This window comes from Lissotriton vulgaris, unplaced genomic scaffold (assembly GCF_964263255.1).
Source record: "Lissotriton vulgaris unplaced genomic scaffold, aLisVul1.2 SCAFFOLD_2692, whole genome shotgun sequence".
NCBI lineage: Eukaryota > Metazoa > Chordata > Amphibia > Caudata > Salamandridae > Lissotriton > Lissotriton vulgaris.
Window position 1 is genome coordinate 205,421 of NW_028250559.1, and position 19,029 is coordinate 224,449.

The 19,029-nt window shown below is 48.1% G+C and overlaps 1 protein-coding gene across 1 annotated transcript in view; it reads right to left on the reverse strand.

The window, feature by feature from the left end:
- Positions 1–19,029, reverse strand: part of LOC147663243 (glutathione S-transferase Mu 2-like) — a 90,903-nt gene that overhangs the window by 27,477 nt on the left and 44,397 nt on the right. The gene's annotated exons all lie outside the window — the stretch shown is intronic.

The window sequence follows — 19,029 nt, forward strand, 5'->3', positions numbered from 1 at the left end:
TAGTAATTTTACTGGGAAGGTAGGAGCTCTTCTAAATTCAGTTGAGGTCACTCATCGTCCATGCTATATTCTGTTTGATGCCCTTGCTTTGCTCCCACATTCAGAGGACACTAAAGGGCTCCAATTTCACATTGCTTCACATTTACAGAACATTTTAAAATGTTAAATTTTATATTTTGCTTCTATATTATTTACACTTTATTAAATCGGTTAATATTTAATTTTCCAAGTAGTTGCTGACTCCCTGTGGAGGCTTGTGAATCCCCAGACCACAGTTAAAGATCCACTGTTGTAGACAACAAAAAAAAGAAAGAAAAAAAAAAAACACATACTGCTAATTGAGCTTCTCAGGAAAAAAAAAAAAAGACCATCTAAAGGAACATTTTCTTGCATATTAACACTGTTCATGGTGGCTACACCAGGGGCTTGCTTCTCATGTATGCTAGCGCGATGTCAATGACGGAGGCGCAGGAAATCGGGAACAAATACAATTTCAGGCAGCACAGCACAGGAACTGAAGTCGCACAAGCGCACCTTGGCAGTCGAGCGTTACAATCTAATTAGCCTCGGCAGATTTAATCAATAATGCGAAGCAGGCGGGGCAATCTAGCGCTACGAACTAGCTATACGATTATGCAGGCTAAGGTGGAATGCAAGATAGGCGCTCAGTAGACAACGATACCAGTTGAGGAGGCTGGGAGCAGCGTGTGGAGCGGCCGCTTCTGCTGAAAGCAGGACGGTCACAGCGCAAGCACGGTGAAGCGGTGAGGTCAGTATCAGTGGGAGGGAGGGTCAGCTGGGAGGCGGGGTGGATATCAGGGGAAGGAGGCAGGACAACAAACAAAATGGCAGCAAGCAGGCAATATCGAAACACTGGGGCACAATGTAAACTAGCACGATGTCAAAGGCGGAGGCGCGGGCAATCAGGCACAAATACAAAAAACTTGACGCCCCCAGAGCAACCGTGCAGCGGGAGCACCGATTGAGCACCGAAGTTGCGCCAAAGGTAAGCCCGTCTGCGCCCGTCCGCGCCTGGACCGCGCCCAGCGCCAGGACCCCTGGCCCCCGCAGACACCAGCCCACCCGCCGGACCTACAACTCCACCGAACTCCACGCCGGCCGAATCCCGGGATGCTACCGAGCCACACCGAGACGCACCCACGGACCCTTCAGCTGCCACTCCTGCAAGTACACCTGCAACCGGACCTACACCACACCAGCACCCACCAAGCCGAACACCAGCAGCAACCACCTCAAGTGCATCCTGCTCAACACCCGCTCCGTCCACAGGCACGCCATCGAACTATGGAACCTCCTGGACACCACATCTCCAGACGTCGCCTTCCTCACGGAAACCTGGATGAACGCCTCCTCAGCACCAGACATCGCAATCCCGGATGGATACAAGATCACCCGGAGGGACCGCGCCAACCAGACAGGAGGAGCCATCATCCACAGGAACACCATCCGCATCACAACCAACACCAACGACACCCTCACAACCACCGAACACCTGCACTTCCAGATCCACACCGACCAAGACCACCATCAGAGGCACCCTCATCTACAGACCCCCGGGACCACACACACAATTCAGCGAAGACATCGCCAACTTAATCAGCCTGCACGCCCTCCCCTCCGCTGACTACATCCTCCTCGGGGACCTCAACTTCCACCTGGAGAACAACGACCGCAACACCACCACCCTGCTGGACAACCTCGGTCTCAAGCAGCTGGTGACCACCCCCCACCCACTACGCCGGACACACACTCGACGCCGTCTTCTCTTCCAGCAAGGACATAGTCTTCAGCCACGCCACCGGACTCCACTGGACGGACCACAGCTGCTTCCACTTCGGCTTCAGAAGAACCACGACCCACCACCAGCAACAGGTTGCACGAAGAAGCTGGAACAAGATCACAGCCGATCAGCTCGCCACATCCCTGAGCCAGAACCCACCCACCAGCTCAGCGAACCCCAGCCAGACCGCCAACAACCTCACGAAGTGGATCAGCAACTGCGCAGACGACCTCGCCCCACTGAGGACCCCGCCTAGCAGACCCGGCAGCAAGAGAGCACCCTGGTTCACTGACGAACTCAAAAGCTCCAAGAAGAACTGCTGAGCCCTCGAGAAAGCATGGCTCAGGGACCAGACACCAGACACCATGACCGCCCTCAAGCTCGCCACCCGAAAACAGCACCAACTGATATATGCCACCAAGAAAACTGCTTTCAGGGTACGACTGGACAACAACGCACACAACAGCAAGGAACTCTTCACCATAGTCAAAGAGCTCTCCAACCCCAGCGCCGGAAAGAACATCACCCCATCGCAAGACCTCTGCAACTCCCTCGCCTCCTACTTCCACAACAAGATCGCTGACATACACAACAGCTTCAGCACACAACCGACGCACCCCACGACCGCACAGACGCCCCCCACCACCACCATCCGCGCCTGGACCCCGATCACCACCGAAGACACCATCCGTACGATGAACTCCATCCACTCTGGATCCCCAACCGACCGCTGACCTCACCACGTCTTCAACAAAGACAACGCTGTCATCGCACCCCATCTGCGAGACCTAATCAACACCTCCTTTGACACCGCCACCTTGCCAGAGAGCTGGAAGCACGCCGAACTCAGCGCTCTACTGAAGAAACCATCAGCGGACCTCACCAAACTCAAAAACTACCGCCCCATCTCGCTCCTCCCGTTTCCGGCCAAAGTCTTCGAGAAGACAGTCAACAGCAGCTGGCCACCTTCCTAGAGGAGACGAACGGATCCCTCGACCTCTCGCAGTCTGGCTTCCGGGCCAACCACAGCACCGAGACCGCCCTCATCGCAGCCACTGACTACATCCGAGCCCTGCTCGACAACGGAGAAACAGCGGCCCTCATCCTCCTGGACCTCTCCGCGGCATTCGACACGGTCTGCCACCGCACCCTAGTGCAGCGTCTCAGCAACGTCAGAATCCAGGAGAAGGCACTAGAATGGATCATCTCCTTCCTCGCCGGAAGAACACAGAGAGTCCGCCTACCACCGTTCAGATCAGAAGCCACAGAAGTCATCTGCGGCGTTCCTCAGGGCTCCTCGCTCAGCCCCACCCTCTTCAATGTCTACAGGAGCCCCCTTGCGGCCATCGCACGCCAACACAACCTCAACATCATCTCCTACGCCGACGACACCCAGCTGATCCTCTCCCTCACCAACGACCCCGCCACCGCCAGAGCTAACCTACACGAAGGGATGAAAGACGTAGCCGAGTGGATGATGGACAGCCGCCTGAAACTGAACTCAGACAAGACGGAAGTTCTCATCCTGGGCTCCTCACCCTTCGCCTGGGACGACTCCTGGTGGCCCCCCGCCCTGGGCAGCGCACCCAAACCAACAGACCACGCACGCAACCTGGGCTTCATCTTGGACTCCTCCCTCTCCATGACCAGACAAGTCAACGCCGTCTCCTCGTCATGCTTCAACATCCTGCGCATGCTACGTAAGATCTTCCGCTGGATTCCCACCGAGACCAGGAAGACGGTCACCCAGGCCCTCCTCACCAGCCGACTGGACTACGGCAACGCCCTCTACGCCGGAACCACCGCCAAGCTCCAGAAGAGACTCCAGCGGATCCAGAACGCTTCAGCAAGACTCATCCTCGACATCCCCGAACACAGCCACATCTCTGGACACGAGACCTGCACGGGCTCCCGGTCAACAAGAGAATCACCTTCCGCCTCCTCACCCACGCACACAGAGCCCTACACAACCAAGGCCCAAGATACCTCAACAGCCGCCTCAACTTCTACACTCCCACTCGTCAGCTCCGATCGACCAGCCACGCCCTCGCCGCCGTCCCCCGCATCCGAAGAGCCACCACAAGAGGAAGGTCCTTCTCCTACCTGGCCGCCAAGACTTAGAACTCCCTCCCGACCCACCTCCGCCTGACCAAAGACCACCTCGCCTTCAGGAAGCAGCTCAAGATCTGGCTGTTCGAGCAGTAGCGGTCCCCCCTCCCTTCCCCCTCCCCCCAAGCACCTTGAGACCCTCCGGGTGAGTAGTGCGCTATATAAATGTTCTTGATTGATTATCATAAATATATTATATATAAATAGACAAAGAAAAAATGTAAAAGTACCATAGAACAACATAGGCCCATACAGGCCTAAAGGGAGAATTCACTTTAGTAATATATCCAGGTCATTATAATAGTCCACATTCCAGCCAATCAGGCTGCAGCACCCTCTAGAACAGAGGTCTTCAATCTGTGGGGCTCGACCCCCAGGGGGGTCGTGGAGTCCTGGGAAGGGGGTCGCGCATTCCTTGGGCTCACTTCCGCCTGGCCTCTTGGAAAAGTAAACCGTCCCTGGGCAGTTCATTTTGAAATTAAAATACTTCGAGCTTCATTGCAATTCAAGAAGTGTTCTCCTGTGCAGTGAAACCGGAGCTGATCAGACAGCTAGTTAAGGTTTGCCTGCTTGCCTGAAAGGACTGGAAATGTGTGCGCTACAGGTTAATTTGAAAGTGTAAAGGGCAATTTGTAGATTTAAAGAATGCTTGGTACTGACTTTCATTGATTGAATCCCTCCCTGGAAACTTAGTGACGAGCTGTGAAGTGCGTGCTTCTAATTGCAAATATATTTACGTAGTGCTTACTATCGGGAAGGAGGTGTTGAATTTCAGTAAGTAGCAAGAACAAGCATTTACAATACAATATGTCACACACTTATAAAAGTAAAAGCTATAGGTATTATAAATTATGTTTTTATTTATATTTTGGAGTAATTGTGTAAGGAAAAAGTGCCCGCAATAGCACATTATGAGCTTTTATATCATTCTGCTTAGCAGTTGGCATTTAACCTTACTCACATTTCTGTGTGATCCTGTCACAAGTCCTCAACTGCTCCAAAGTTGTAACGGTGGCAAGCAAAATATAGTATTTGTGTGTATGGAATCGCTTAGCTTGTCTTTGCTCCCATAGTGCAGTTGTTTAGACATCCCCAGGAATTCGGAATTTAGAGAGGACTGACCCTAAACATGCACACTAAGCCAGTCTGGCTCAACTGCTAACAGCCAAGTACCTCCGACAGTATGAGGCTGCAATGACCTCACAGGTGTTAGTATGGATACAGTCCATGGGAGAGACTCCTACTAACCAAGCTGATGTCCAATGGGGCCTCAGACACTTTCTCTTCTCTCTACTTCACTAAACATTCCTTTTGTCAGGGGCAGGAGTAGGTTGATCTCACAAGGTGCAGTGGCCATCTTAGAAATACTAACAGCCACTTGAGCTACTTCCAGCGAAATACCAACAGAGACTGCAATACAGGCATGTGCTATTAATGGGCAGTTCCGTTGGGCCTGTAATTATCCCATTGCTAGTTTCAGCTATGTATTTCACATTCTCATGAAAAGCCCATATCTTAAAAATGTAAGAATAAGATTTTGATGCATTGCAGTACGTGCTTGCAAGCATTGGGAAAATTAACTACCAGGATGCAATGCAGCTGCTATTGCCAAATCACTAGAGTTAATGAGTAAAGATAACAATGCATCATATGAAGCTGTTTCCGCACAGTGACTTGATGGGAACCAGCATGCACTGCTCTTTACCCGCATCGCTGCGGTGGCTTTTCCCGCTGTGTGCGGCAATTTTCGAAAAGCCGCGTTACATGCCGCTCAGCTAGTCATCCGCACACGACCACCGTGGCTGATGACGAGCTGAGCTCGTCATCCGTAGCAAAGAGGTTAACATGTGTTGCTGTAGAAGAGTGCCAAGTTTGCTTACTTAAGTACTGAGTCCAACTCATTGTCAACCAGTGGAACTTTACCTGCAGAAAACTGCCTCCTGTCCGTTGATCCTCGGGACATCCTCCAGCATCCTGAGGCAGAGCATTTCACTTTGGCCCTCTCTCGGCAACTGGCTGCAGCTCCGAAGCTGGGCTGCGTGCCACAGGCGCCGTGTTGCAACAGAAAGTGCAGAGCCTATAAGCATTTAATTAAGTGGGTGCCATGTTTAAATGAGGCACTAAGAAGGCCAGGTTGCATGATTTAAATAAATAAATGATGAGTGGGCACCGACTACATCATCAAGCGTGGTATACCTGCATATTAAATTAACCGGGCACTGTGCTACTACTACATCAAGTGCAGCACCCGCGCAGGTTACATTTATGCGCATGGCGGCCCGTACAGTTTAATATTGTTTCACCACCATAAAAATGATTTGACGTGAGAATTGGGGAAATTTATGGTTTGAGGATGAGTAGTACCAGGTTCCAGAAATTTGTTTCAGGAGGGGTCCTTATGCCTAAAATCTTTTGAAAGGGGCGTCTCAGCATCAAAAAGTTTGAAGACCTCTGCTCTAGAACCTTCTCCTCAGAAGCTCAAGCCCTCAGATTTTCGAAGCAAAAAAGTGACCAAGAGTGCATGAGGAGAAGAGAGCCTCTGAGGGGAGGAAGGTTGGGTCGCATGTGAATCTATGAAAGACCAATACTGGAGAACCACAGTTTACAGGTAAGTAACTTTTGTTCTTCTCCAGTATTAGGGTGCCTTTCATAGATTCACATGCTTGAATAAGAATAGAAAGCAGTATGTCAACACATGGCCATAAAAGGCAATAAGAACAAATGCAAGCAAAGAAATGCACATATGAACATTGCAGATATAGATCTATGAAAAAACCTTTTATGACAGGAGGCGGGAAGCAACAGAGGCTCACATTCATCTGAAGAGATTTCGTAGCTTGACCCACAGCAGGGTCTGCAGCGTCAGCTGTCTCCAAACAGTAGTGCCTCGTGAACGTGTGCCTGCTGGACCACGTTGCCGCCCTACAGATCTGATGTAGAGGTACTCCAGCAAATAGGGCGGTAGAGAATGCAACTGCCCTCGCCGAGTGTGCTCGCACCGGAGTAGAAAGGCTTGCCAGCTCGTTGATGGCAGAAGAAATCCATCGAGTAATGGATTGTTTAGTGACCGGATGTCCCTTGCGCATTCGTCCATAGGCCACAAAGGAGCTGGTCTGATTTATGAAAAGCAGCAGTGCGTTGAATATAGAATTTAAGGCAGCGCTTCAAGTCCAAAGAATGAAGAGAGCGCTCAGTGAGAGACTGAGGGTCTGTGAAAAAAGTCTTGAGAATGACAGGTTCATTAAGGTGGAAGTCTGAAGGAACCTTAGGAATAAATTTAGGATTCGTACGAAGTGTAACAGCGTCCCTTGAGAATTGAAGAAAAAGAGGCTGAATTGTGAAAGCTTGGATGTTGCTCACTCGGCTGGAGGATGTAAGTGCGAGGAGGAGGGCAACTTTCCAAGTAAGGAATTTTAATTCCACTGAATGAATGGGCTCGAAAGGAGGTCGGAGGAGCGGTGATAAGACCAGATTAAAACATCGAGCAGGTGGAGGCGGGATAAGTGGAAACATCCGTAACAGGCCCTTAAAGAACTGACAAATGATCCGAGAGGAGTTCAGTGACGTGGAACCATCATGGCAAAAGCGGGAAATCGCAGCCAGGAAGACTAAGAGTGGAATGCGAAAGTCCCGACTTTGCCAAAAGGAGGAAAAAGGGCAGGATTTGCTCAGGTGTGGAGAGCAGAGGATCGATCTTGTGGCACCAGACACAAAAACGTTTCCATTTCAGTTTATAGGTCTCAACTGTGGAAGGAGCGCGTGCATGAGCAAGCACCTCTGCACTTGGGAGCAATATTCAGATGTGCAAACTCATTGTCCTCAGGTTCCAAGCGTGAAGCTGGAGAGGTGCCGGATACGGATGGCAAATCTGGCCCTGGCTCATGGTGAGAAGATGAGGCAGGGGACGAAGAAGAATCTGATCGCACTGGGAAAACAGAAGACCCGTCAACCCGGCGACACGGCCAACAGGGCGCAATCAAGAGGATGTGACACGGCTGAAGTCTCATTTTGTGCAGTAGGCGTGGAATCAGAGGGATCGGTGGAAAAGCGTAAACTAATTTGCTCGACCAGTTGATCGAAAACGCATTCCCGCTCGATCCGCTATGGGGATGCAGACTTGTGAAGCGTAGGCATTTGCAGTTGAGTGGAGTCGCAAACAGATCCTGCTCCAGCTCGTCCCACAAGCGAAACACATACTCCAGAGTCGATCGATGGGGTTCCCACTCGTGAATGTCCGTAGCCTATCTGCTGCGAGAGTCTGCAAGGGCGTTGAAGGCACCTGGTACTTGAACTGCTGTTAGCTGGACTCTTGTTGAATCGCCCATTCCCAGATCTGTTGTGCCTGTCTGGATAGCAGAAGAGACCTCGTACCCCCTTGCTTGTTGAGGTAATGCATGCTGGTGGTGTTGTCCGTATGCTCCAGCAGTGACTTCTGTTCCACCAGCAGCCGGAAGGATTTTAGGGCGAGGAAGATAGCCAAGAGTTTCAGGCTATTTATGTGCCATGTGCATTGATCTGCCGTCCATTTGAGCTGGACTTACAACCCTTCTAGGTGTGCACCCCAACCCTCAAAGGAAGCGTCTGTCGTAAGGGTAAGCATGGGGTCTGCGTCCTGGAATGGCCGCCCGGTGGCGATGTTTGGAAGGTGAGCCCACCATTCCAATGCGCCCTGAATGTGGGGGTCAGGCAGACGGTCGTTGAACGACCCCGAGACTTGCAGTCATTGTTTGTCCAACTCCTCTTGGAGGACTCGCATGTGTAGCCTGCAATTGGGGGGGGATCAGCTGTCTGCAGGACGATGCCATGCCCAGAAAAGGTTTTAACAACCAGACAGAAGGGGACCTTCTTTAGCGTAGAAGGGCCACCATCTTGACTATGCGATCTTGTCGCTCCTGCGAAACAAACACCTTCGCCAGACGAGAGTCCATTAATGCCCCTAGAAAGATCCTTTGTTGTGCTGGACAGACATGAGATTTCTCGTGGTTGATGGAAAGGCCCAAGGCGTGAAAGACAGATAGGCAAGTCAGAGTGTGTTGTCTTGCTGCATTAAAGGTTTGAGCCTTTATCAGGCAGTCGTCTAAATAAGGGTAGAACTGTATGCCCTGTAGGCGTCGAAAAGCCACAACTGGAGCCATGATCTTAGTGAAGACTCTCGGAGCAGAACGAATGCCGAAAGATAAAACTTTGAATTGGAAGTGTTTCGATCCCACTGTGAAGCGAAGATACTTGGTTTGTCTGTGATGGATTGGCACATGAAAGTATGCATCTTGGAGGTCGATTGTGGAGAGGAACTCTCCGGGATTCAGGAACTGGAAAATTTCCAGTAAGGTCAACATCCGAAATGTTTGGGATTTGATGAACTTGTTGAGGGCTTGGCGGTCTAAGATAGGGCACCACTCCTGATTTTTTTTCCCCGATAAGGAAAAAGCGGGAATAAAAGCCCTTGCCATCTAGGAACCACTTAGACAGCCCCTTTCTTTATCATAATTGTGACATGCGCAAACAGCTCCTTCAAATGTGCTGTGGGAGGGCCAGAGGGTGGGCGGAAATTTGAGAAATTAGAGAGCGTGGCCCTTTAAAATGACATCCAAGACCCAACAATCTGAAGTTAGCTTTGACCAATTTCAGAAGTGTTGGGAGATTCGACATCCAATTTTCAGAGCAGGAAAACACTTGACCCGTATAAAGTCACTTTTTTAGAGGTAGCGCCTCCTCTGTAGGTGCTTTTCCTTCGATAAGGCCTGGAATCGGATTGCCTATTTTGAGTTTGATAGGAGTAGCGCTGCTTGTTTTCACCACAGGAGCAGTACTGGGAGGATCCACGAAAATTGTAGGAAGTACCTCTGCCACGTGCTCCATGAAAGGGCCGCTTCCGGTACTAGAGAGATCCCAGGGCACGAGCAGTGTCCGTGTCTTTCTTGATGGACTCCAAGGCGTCGTCCACATGCTTGCCGAAGAGGGACTCTCCATCAAAAGGCAAGTCGAGCACTCTTGCCTGCACCTCAGGCCGAAAAGCCGTAGCCTTAAGCCAGCCCTGCCTCCTTAAGACTGCAGCACCTGCGAGCTGTCTGAAACCCGTAGAGGAAATATCAATTGCACAGTCTATAATTTCAGAGGAGATTTTCTCTCCCTCTTGCACGATCTTTTGGGCTTAAGCCCTGGAGGAATCCGGAAGTAGGTCAACCAAAGCCGCGATCTCTGACCACATCTGACGGTCATATCGTCCGAGGATGGCCAAGGAATTTCCTAGCCTGACCATCGTGGCAGCCATAGTGGTGAATTTCTTTCCAAAGGTATCCAGGCGGCGACCCTCATGATCCGGTGGCGAAGTCAACGGAGTTGCCGGGTTACTCGACCTCTTCTGGCCGGCTTGCGTAATGACAGAGAGTCAGCCTTAGGTTGTGACACAAAGCATGCCGGTGAATCTGCAGGCGCCTTGTAATTCTTGTCAAGACACAGAAGCACGGTCGGGATGGAGTTAAGCCGTTCCATTAGTTTAAGACCCTCCTGCCAGATGAAGTCAATTATTGGGATGGTATGCACTTGCTTCAAAGGTTGATCCTTGAAGTCATACAGGAAGCAGTCTTGTTGTTAGACATCCATGGGCATATAGAAACGTTTCGCAGCTCTCACCATCAAGTTGTGGATACCCCCAATGTCCACTGGGGGAGAAGCAGGAGGAGACTAGGTCTGGGCCCGATAGTTGTCCCAATCTGTAAGGACAGCGTAGTCTTCCTGGTCCGTATCATTGCGGACGTCATCATCAGTACCAGGATCTGGAAGAACTGGTGATCTTGGCTGAGCAACAGGAGGTGGCTCTCATGCTGGAGGAGGCGGAGTAGGAGAATTCTGTGCAGAAGGTGGGAATCGACGATTATAATCGAACATGTGCTGAAGGTTCGATATCAAAGACACCGGTATTTGTGCCATAGGAACCTCGTGGTCAACATCCAGCTGGTCATCATGAACTGGGAAGAGTGAACCCCTGTCATCATTGTCCTCATCCTCTTAGTCCTGATATTTTAGATTGAGCTGCGAAGGACTTGCTGCAGGAGGAAAGGTGTCATCAACATAAGCACCATTGGAAGATTCCTCCTCTGCAGACGCAAAGAGTTGAGCAGGGGGGCCAGAATCACCTTGAAGAGGATGCAAAACCAGCAGAGCGGGACGTTTTACAATAGAAGCAGTCACCACAGTAAAGGTTGCTGCAGTCGCCAGAGAATAGTGTCCTGTCGACGAGCTCGTGTTTGAAACAGATTCGACAATGTAGAACAAGGCGTCGACGAAGAAGCCGAAGCAGTCGACGGAGCCAGGACTTTTCCCATCGATGGTGCAGCTGTCGAAGAAGTCTTCTTCGCAGTTGACGGAGCTGTCGACGAAGAGGTGGTAGTCAATGTTGTACTAGACATAGACGAGGCTACCGTCGATAGGTGGTACCGTCGACAAATAGTACCGTCGATGAAGATGGTATCGTCGACGAGCTACGCGTCGATGAAGCCTTAGTCGACTAATGCTTCTTTGGCAAGGCCGTAGACTAGACGGATTTTGCCTTTGACGAGATCTTCACAATGGAGGTTATGGGCCTAACCTCTTGGTTCGTCATCGATGCAGACTTTGTAGTCGTCGTCTTAGTCGACCCAGAGCATGTTGTCATCGTAGGCACAACGTCAACGGATCTTGTTGACGGGTGCGATGATGAGCTAGTCGAGCTGGCACTAGTTTTGGATGAAGAGGGCAAAGCTTGGGACTGAGACACCAGAGAACCAGGTCCCGTAGGCGTAGAGGCCGGCAGATCCCATGGGGAGACAGACTTGAGCGTCCACAAACTTCTTCCTTTTTAGAAAAGGAGAAGGCATCTCAGTCTCCGACCCACGCTTAAGAGAGGTCTTGGACTGGTAGGAAGACACACTCTTCACATCAGACATAGGATTGTCTGAAGTCTTCAACTTCTGTAGATACAGAAGGAGACAGGCCTCTCTATCTTTCACACGACGTGCGGTAGAAAATCTGAGGGCTTGAGCTTCCGAGGAGAGGGTGCTGAAGCCTGATTGACTGAATGTGGACTACTATAATGACATGGATATGTTACTAAAGTGAATTCTCCCTTTAGGCCTCTCTGGGCCCATGTTATTCTATGGTACTTTAAAAAAAAAATCTTAATTTCATATATATGTATATTTATGATGTTATATCTATATTTATTACTACTATTTTATATACCGTGGGACTCCCACTTCGACGACGGGGAATTATTCAAGCATTTGAATCTATGAAAGACACCCTAATACTGGAGAAAGTTTGTTCTGTATATCCCATCATGTGGATGCACTGTTTAACAGAAGTTAAAAATGATGCGGTCCCTTTAAATTCGTGCAGCATGATGGGTCGAATCCTGGGAGCAATCATTCTGTTGTAAATAAAGGGACTTCTGTAGCCAAGTGGTGTATAGGTATGTTGCAGATTTATTGATAAGATAACAGCTTCGGATAAATACTGGAAGATGTACTTTAATCCGGCAGGCGGCGATGAGGGTGTGACGCAGCAGGGGCTGCGGAAGGGAGGCTGGGCTGCTTTTGATGTGTAATGCAAGGCAGGCGGCTGGTGGCATGTGCACGCGCTTTTAATGTCAATGCGCTTGCGCATTGAGCTTGAATTCCACGGGCACTGCAAGGAATCGCATGTTGGTTAAAGTCTGTTTAAGTCCCCATAGTCTCGCAAGCTCAATGCGCATGCGTATTGACAGGCGAGACCTAAAAAAACAGCTGATACTGAGGATCAATGAATCATCCGAAACGCCACCGGTCTTGTAGTTTCAGGATACCAGGAGATTGAATAATATGAAACAAAGTGGTGCCACAAAAAGGATGACATGAGAATAAAGTTTAATAGAAAGGACAAAATAAAAAAACGTGGTTGGTAATGGCAGAGAACGTTGAATAGAACAAGCATTTGCAATGCAATAGGTCTCGCATTATGAAAGTTTGAGCTATTTGTCTTGTAAATGACAATTTTTTTATTTAGGTGTTGGCTTTGAAAATAGCTAAATTAACAATAGCTTTGTCATTTACAATGCCAATAGTCATAACTTTCGCAAATGTGACACCTATAGCACTTGTAATGCAACAGGGAAACTTTTGTAAATAACTTGTGAAGATTATGTTCAGTGTATTTTATTGTGACGAAAATCCAAGAACAAAAGTGAAATATTAACATCGTTTTTGTGACATTTGTAATAAAGCTTGAAACATTGAGAGAACATATTTGAACCAGTTGTTGAATGGTTGCACAGATTGATGCTGTGATGGCGACGAGTGATGTGGTGGGGCATGGGGATGCTGGTGTGGCCCATGGGGGATGCTGGTGTGGCGCTGAACATAAAAGCCATCTTGCTGTGCTTCCCCATTACATGGGCAGAGAGACACCTGCCAGATCTTAAGAAAAGATGCATTATGGAAAGAAATCACTGCCCATCACAGTGGTGAAGTTGATCTACAGAACCCTGTGGTTCCAATTTCCAGTGGCCTCGGCTTAGCTCTTTTGATGTTGGGGCCTGTGGAGAGTGTTTGGACAGCCATGGGGCGGAGTCGCCAAGCCTTTAAATATGCCGGAGAACACAGACCACCGCAGACCAGAATTACTGAGGCGCTGTCACTAAAGGAAACGCGCATCTAGGAATGCCACACATCGCACAAAGGGAGGAAGTTTATGGAAAGCGAGCACATTCCCTCGGTCTTTCAAACGTCAAAAAAACACAACTGATGACATTGCTGTCAACAGGCAGTAAATGTTACTTTCAAAGCCGACCCAGTCGAGCGAATTCTCTTCAAATACAGATAGTAACAGGAGAAAATGATTCCCTTTCAAGAAATAAAGAGACGAAAAAGACTAAATGAATCAAAAAGAGATTACGCTGGTATCAAGTATCTGGTGGTTTGATGCTTTCCACCAATTCGGATCAGGACAAATGCGTGCTTGCAAAAAAAAAAAAAAAAAAAAAAAAAAAAAAAAAAAGTTCAAAGGGCATCCACTCTGCCAGGTTTAGTACATAACTGTTCAGTACATGCCATATGTTAGGAATCGGATGAATAAATAAGCACAGAAGACATGCAGGATACTCAAAAGCGGCCACGAAATGAAAAGCGGCCACGAAATGCTCTCGGCATTGCGTGGGCGGTGGGTGCATTCCTATGAAGTGTGAAGCAGGGGGCGGGAGAGCGGATCCCTTTGAAGTGAAGCTCTCAGCATTGCTGTGGCGGGTCTGTTGCAATGATGCGAGGCAGGCGGCTCGGAGAGCAAATGGAAAGCGCGTGCACGGGCACATGCACTCGGCGCAATCCACCTGGTGTAGCTTTCGTGGATCCAACTCTATATGTCTCGACATCTGCAATGCGCAAGCGCATTGGCAGAGGTCGAGACCTAAAAATGCACCAGACGAACACTCTAATCGCAATATGGCGGTGCGCTGATCAGACGCACGCAGAGTGGCTCCATGCATGCCCTTGCTACAAAAAGTCTGGAGGCAGCAAAGAAGCAGCCAACAAAGGGAATCGTCATGAGGCTTCCACGAACAAGCTGCATGACTCCAACACGCCGGTAAGACTGCATGCGACGGTGTGCACGGTGAGGCTCATGAAATGTGTAAAAATGAGCAGTTTAACTGTCAAGTTGCAGCCAGGGCAACAAAATCGGCAAAAAGCAAAGTAATTACTCACAGAAAATGTGGAACTCCTCGGATGGCAGACGATCAGTCTTGCTCCTAGTAAACAACTTTCAGTACAGGAAGGGAACAAAGTAAAAAAACAGCTGGTCTTTTCCATTGCGCTCTGTGTCATTGGACACTAACTATTGAATTTCACCACACATCCAATTAAGTTGGTAACAATGAGCTGTAATCCAGTACAAAAAGGGCACTAACTCCACAGCTTAAACAACCGAACCTCTTGAAAATTCAGGTTACCACCGTTAGTAGACCAGCTTTTGCTTAAAGGGGTGCCAGATTAAAGGAGGTGGCAGTTTTCTCTGCACACAGTAATGGTGCCAATTCCCATGAACCAGTTGCTATAGACAGCAGGGCAGAAGTAACACATCCAGGAATATCATCAGTAAAAGGTCAAACAGATCTAGTTTTGTAAAGCAGGTAACATGCAAGGCAGGAAAAACCAGTACTTCAGTTCACAGGTCACAAGAAAGTCAAACAAAAGTCAAACGCTCTGGTCTGCAGGCTGTCCTGTTGACAAAGGACACTGGTGGGGCTTACCAGAGCGTAGTTCTTGTACTCCTTTTTCTTGAGAATATAGTTCAAGAGTTCCTGTGGTTAGTCAAATCCTTAGTTCCAGGGTAATCCTTCAGCAAACACGCAGGTTCTTTTAAATAGTCGCCAGTGTTGTAAATAAAAGATCTTTTGTATCCAAGTGGTATATAGGTATGTTGTAGATTTATTGATATGATAACAGCTTCAGATAAATACTGGAAGATGTAAAGTCCAGGTGATACCCCACCAGGAGCAGCCTCTCATGCTCAGCCTGCACACTCCAACTGACAGTTCCAACTTCACCAGGCACCCATGCATTCCACGACATCAATACAACATTCCAGACATCTCTAGGCACACCAACACTCATTCTGGCTGAGCAGTAAGGAAGAGATACATAGGCAAGGGGAAAGGAAAGAGTAGATCATAACACATTCAACCGGAGAAAGCCCGAGACGCAGTGGTGTTTTCACCTTCTTTCATACGGTGAGGTTTCACTAATTCAGAACAGTTAGTTTCGTTCTCTCATGTACCTAGCCTTTTTATAACGCGGCGTCTTTTACTTTACAGAATGCGAACAGATTTATAATTACTTCGGATTGAGCTGGGATACTTCACATATACAGTGAGGAGCTTTTTTATCAATCCATGGGGAGAGTGCCTATTTTTACTGCCATTGACATGATATCATTTCTGTATGCAGGACATACATTACGTTATCAGCAGTTTAAGGCATACACAGAAGTGGTCAGTTTACTTCTTTCAAACGGGTAAGAGAAACTTAGACTTCCTTTTTTATGTCACAAAGTACGCTGCTGCAGCAACATACTCAGATTCGATGATGATTTGTTTACAGCGTTACGCTTACCAGTCTGTCGGAGGGTAAGACTCCCTCTTTTTGAACATTTCCTATCTCTTTTTTACACTATCTGGAGTTTGATCTGACCCTCTTATCTTACATAGAAATCACCTTAGGGATTTCAACATAACAGTGGCGAGTTTTCCCGCTTTGCAATTTCACATTGGGGTATCAGTCTCATGTTTGAGTCTCACTGTCACTCATTGGAGCTTTATCTTGTTGCACAAATCTCTTCATTCTTTTGCACACTTTACTATTTACCTGAGGGCAAATTCTATTCTATTACAGTGTAAATAGCGTTGAGCTAGTTACATTGAAAAGGATTGTGTTGTAGGTTTCCTGTGGAGAACACTGCTACCTCGACTGGCAAATAACATTTATCCCCTGGCGAAGGGTTCAGATCTGAACCCGAAATGCATTGGGACCGTTTCTTCTTAAACTGCTGAATGTATTTACCCATTCATGTGGGGTTTGTTTTTGAACAGTTAATTATATTGTAAAGTTTAAGAATGCATTGCAATTAAGTGTACATCTTTAGAAAACATTGATTTATTTACTGCGAATGCAAAAAGATTGGGACATGATAAAAGTACATGCCTTAGAGCAAATCAGTCCTTTTGATTAATTTGGTAAGCTGATTGAGGCATTCTTGTCTGTTGCTATGCTCCACTCAGGTTGTGGTTTTTCCACAGCCCTACTTGGTTCTACACCTCTAACAAAGACAGCAGCAGCCGCCATGGCTATCGTGCCTAGTTTGAGGGCCCAAGTGGCAAGCATGGTCTACTGAGGCTCAGCCGTGGGACTGTGTCAGTTTGCGTCGAACGAGTTTCCCCATTTACTATGACCAGTGGCTTAGCAAGGTGGGTGGGAGAAATGGGTGAAGGGTCCACCTGGGCGGCATGAGTTTTCAGGGCAGTGGCTCCTGCACTCTGCCCCTGCTCTTATCTGTGGTCGTCATCGGTCACACAGGAACCACCAGCAAACCCCCCTCCCCCCCTCTGCAGCCTGCACAAGGTCTAGCTACACCACTTCAAATTTGGCCAAGTACAGCCCCTTTACCACTTGACTCAGTAGAATCTATGGTGAACGGTCAAACTCCTAGAGTGGTTGAGTAGGGAGTCACAAACTCAGCACTCAAATAGCCAACGTAATACCTATTGTCCAGCCTCACTACAGTCTCAGGAGTGTCAGCAATTCACTTCAACAGTCTGGGAATGCAACCATTCCTCCATATTTTGCACATGAATGGAACAGTCCTCCTTCACTCAGACGCACAAGATGTAAGCAACACGTGAGCTACAAACACACAGGCACACGAGCTCTGGCTTGTGGGCTAGGTCAGGCTTATAGCGAAGGAACTTACCACCACAAGTAGGCCAATAAACCACCAGTCCCGCCCCAAGTTGTGGAATATCCTACAAGAACAGGGTATTCCAAATAAAATTGTCCTTATTAATTAGAATGCAAGAGAATAATTTTGCACAAGTTCGTTGGAACCAGCAGGGCAGCGTTACTGATAAATTTCCTATTGAAAAGGGAGTACGCCAAGGATGCGTACTAGCTCCAACGCTCTTCTCGCTGTACATCAACAGGGTGATCAGGTACTTCGAACAACAACCTACAGATGCCCCAAAGTTGGCAGGAAGACTGATCCCCCCCTGTTGATGTTCGCGGACGATACCCTGCTGATATCTAAGACTCAACAGGGACTTCAGAGGGCCATTGGAGTTTTTGAATCGTTTTGTGCAGACCATGGTCTTGTTATCAATACAAGTAAAACAAAATGTATGGTCTTGCACAAACGAAGACACATCAGAGGGAAGGCTATTATGGACGGGGTCCAACTTGAACAGACCTAGGTCTTTAAGTACCTCGGTATTACCCTGTCTTATAACCTAGACTGGAAACAACACACTAACGAGCTAGCTACAAGGCATGCTCAATTGACAGGAGACATTCTAAACCTATTAGTCCGGTTTTAAAAATTTACAATGCAAAGGTTGGAGCCGCAGTTCTTTATGGGGCAGAACTTTGGGGGCCTAGTAATCTCACAAAGCTGGCGGTAGCACAAAACAAATTTCTCCGCAACATTACTGGTCTACCAATGTCAACCCCTTTGCTACCTCTAAATTATGATCTGGGATTTTACGGCTTTGAGGATATGGCCAGGTACAGATCAGTTGCCTACTGGAGGAGGTTATGGGTAACCCCAGAACTCTCAGTACGCCCAAGGCTTCCTTAAGGTTAGAACCCAGGACACAAGTCACAAAATAGCATGGATGAGAGAGGTAAAAAACTATTTATAGGGCTATGGGATTATCCCAATTGTGGGATGACCCTGCAAGTAATGTTTTCCCACCCAAAAAAAAACTTCGAGATCTGTATTGGAGCATGATCGAGACCAAGTGTTTTGGAAGTCGTATTGAACGATCTTTTACTAACGACTTCCTAGAACTCAAGCATGCACCGGCCCTAGAATCTTATTGGGATTGGATCACCATCCCTGGGGACCGGAAGAGGTACCACCAATTGAGGGTGGGGACACTACCATTAAATGCCCTAACTGAAAAATGGTACAAGAACCAAACTACAAGGTGCCCCTTTTGCTCTGATCATAAGGAAAACATTGGACATGTGTTGTTTGCTTGTCCCGAATATAGCGCTCCTGGACGATCATGGCTAAAACCGATTTGTGCCCAGTTGGGCTTAAAATCAGCAAACGAGGCTGCTAGGATCTTAAGAACCGACACCTCCCAGCCTGTTATAGCCATGTCGAAATTCCTCCACTGGATGTGGATAATTCGGGCACGTAAAATGAGCTTGGAGTAACTCTAGGGATAGCCACTATATGCTGCTATCCAAATTTGCACATTGTATTTAGTAAGTGACACACTATGTATACTGCATAAGTAACTGATATATTCGGTATTGATTAATTTTGCTCTTATAACTGTTTTGATATCTTATATTTAAAAATATGTAAATATGTAAATAGGATGATTTAGGTCG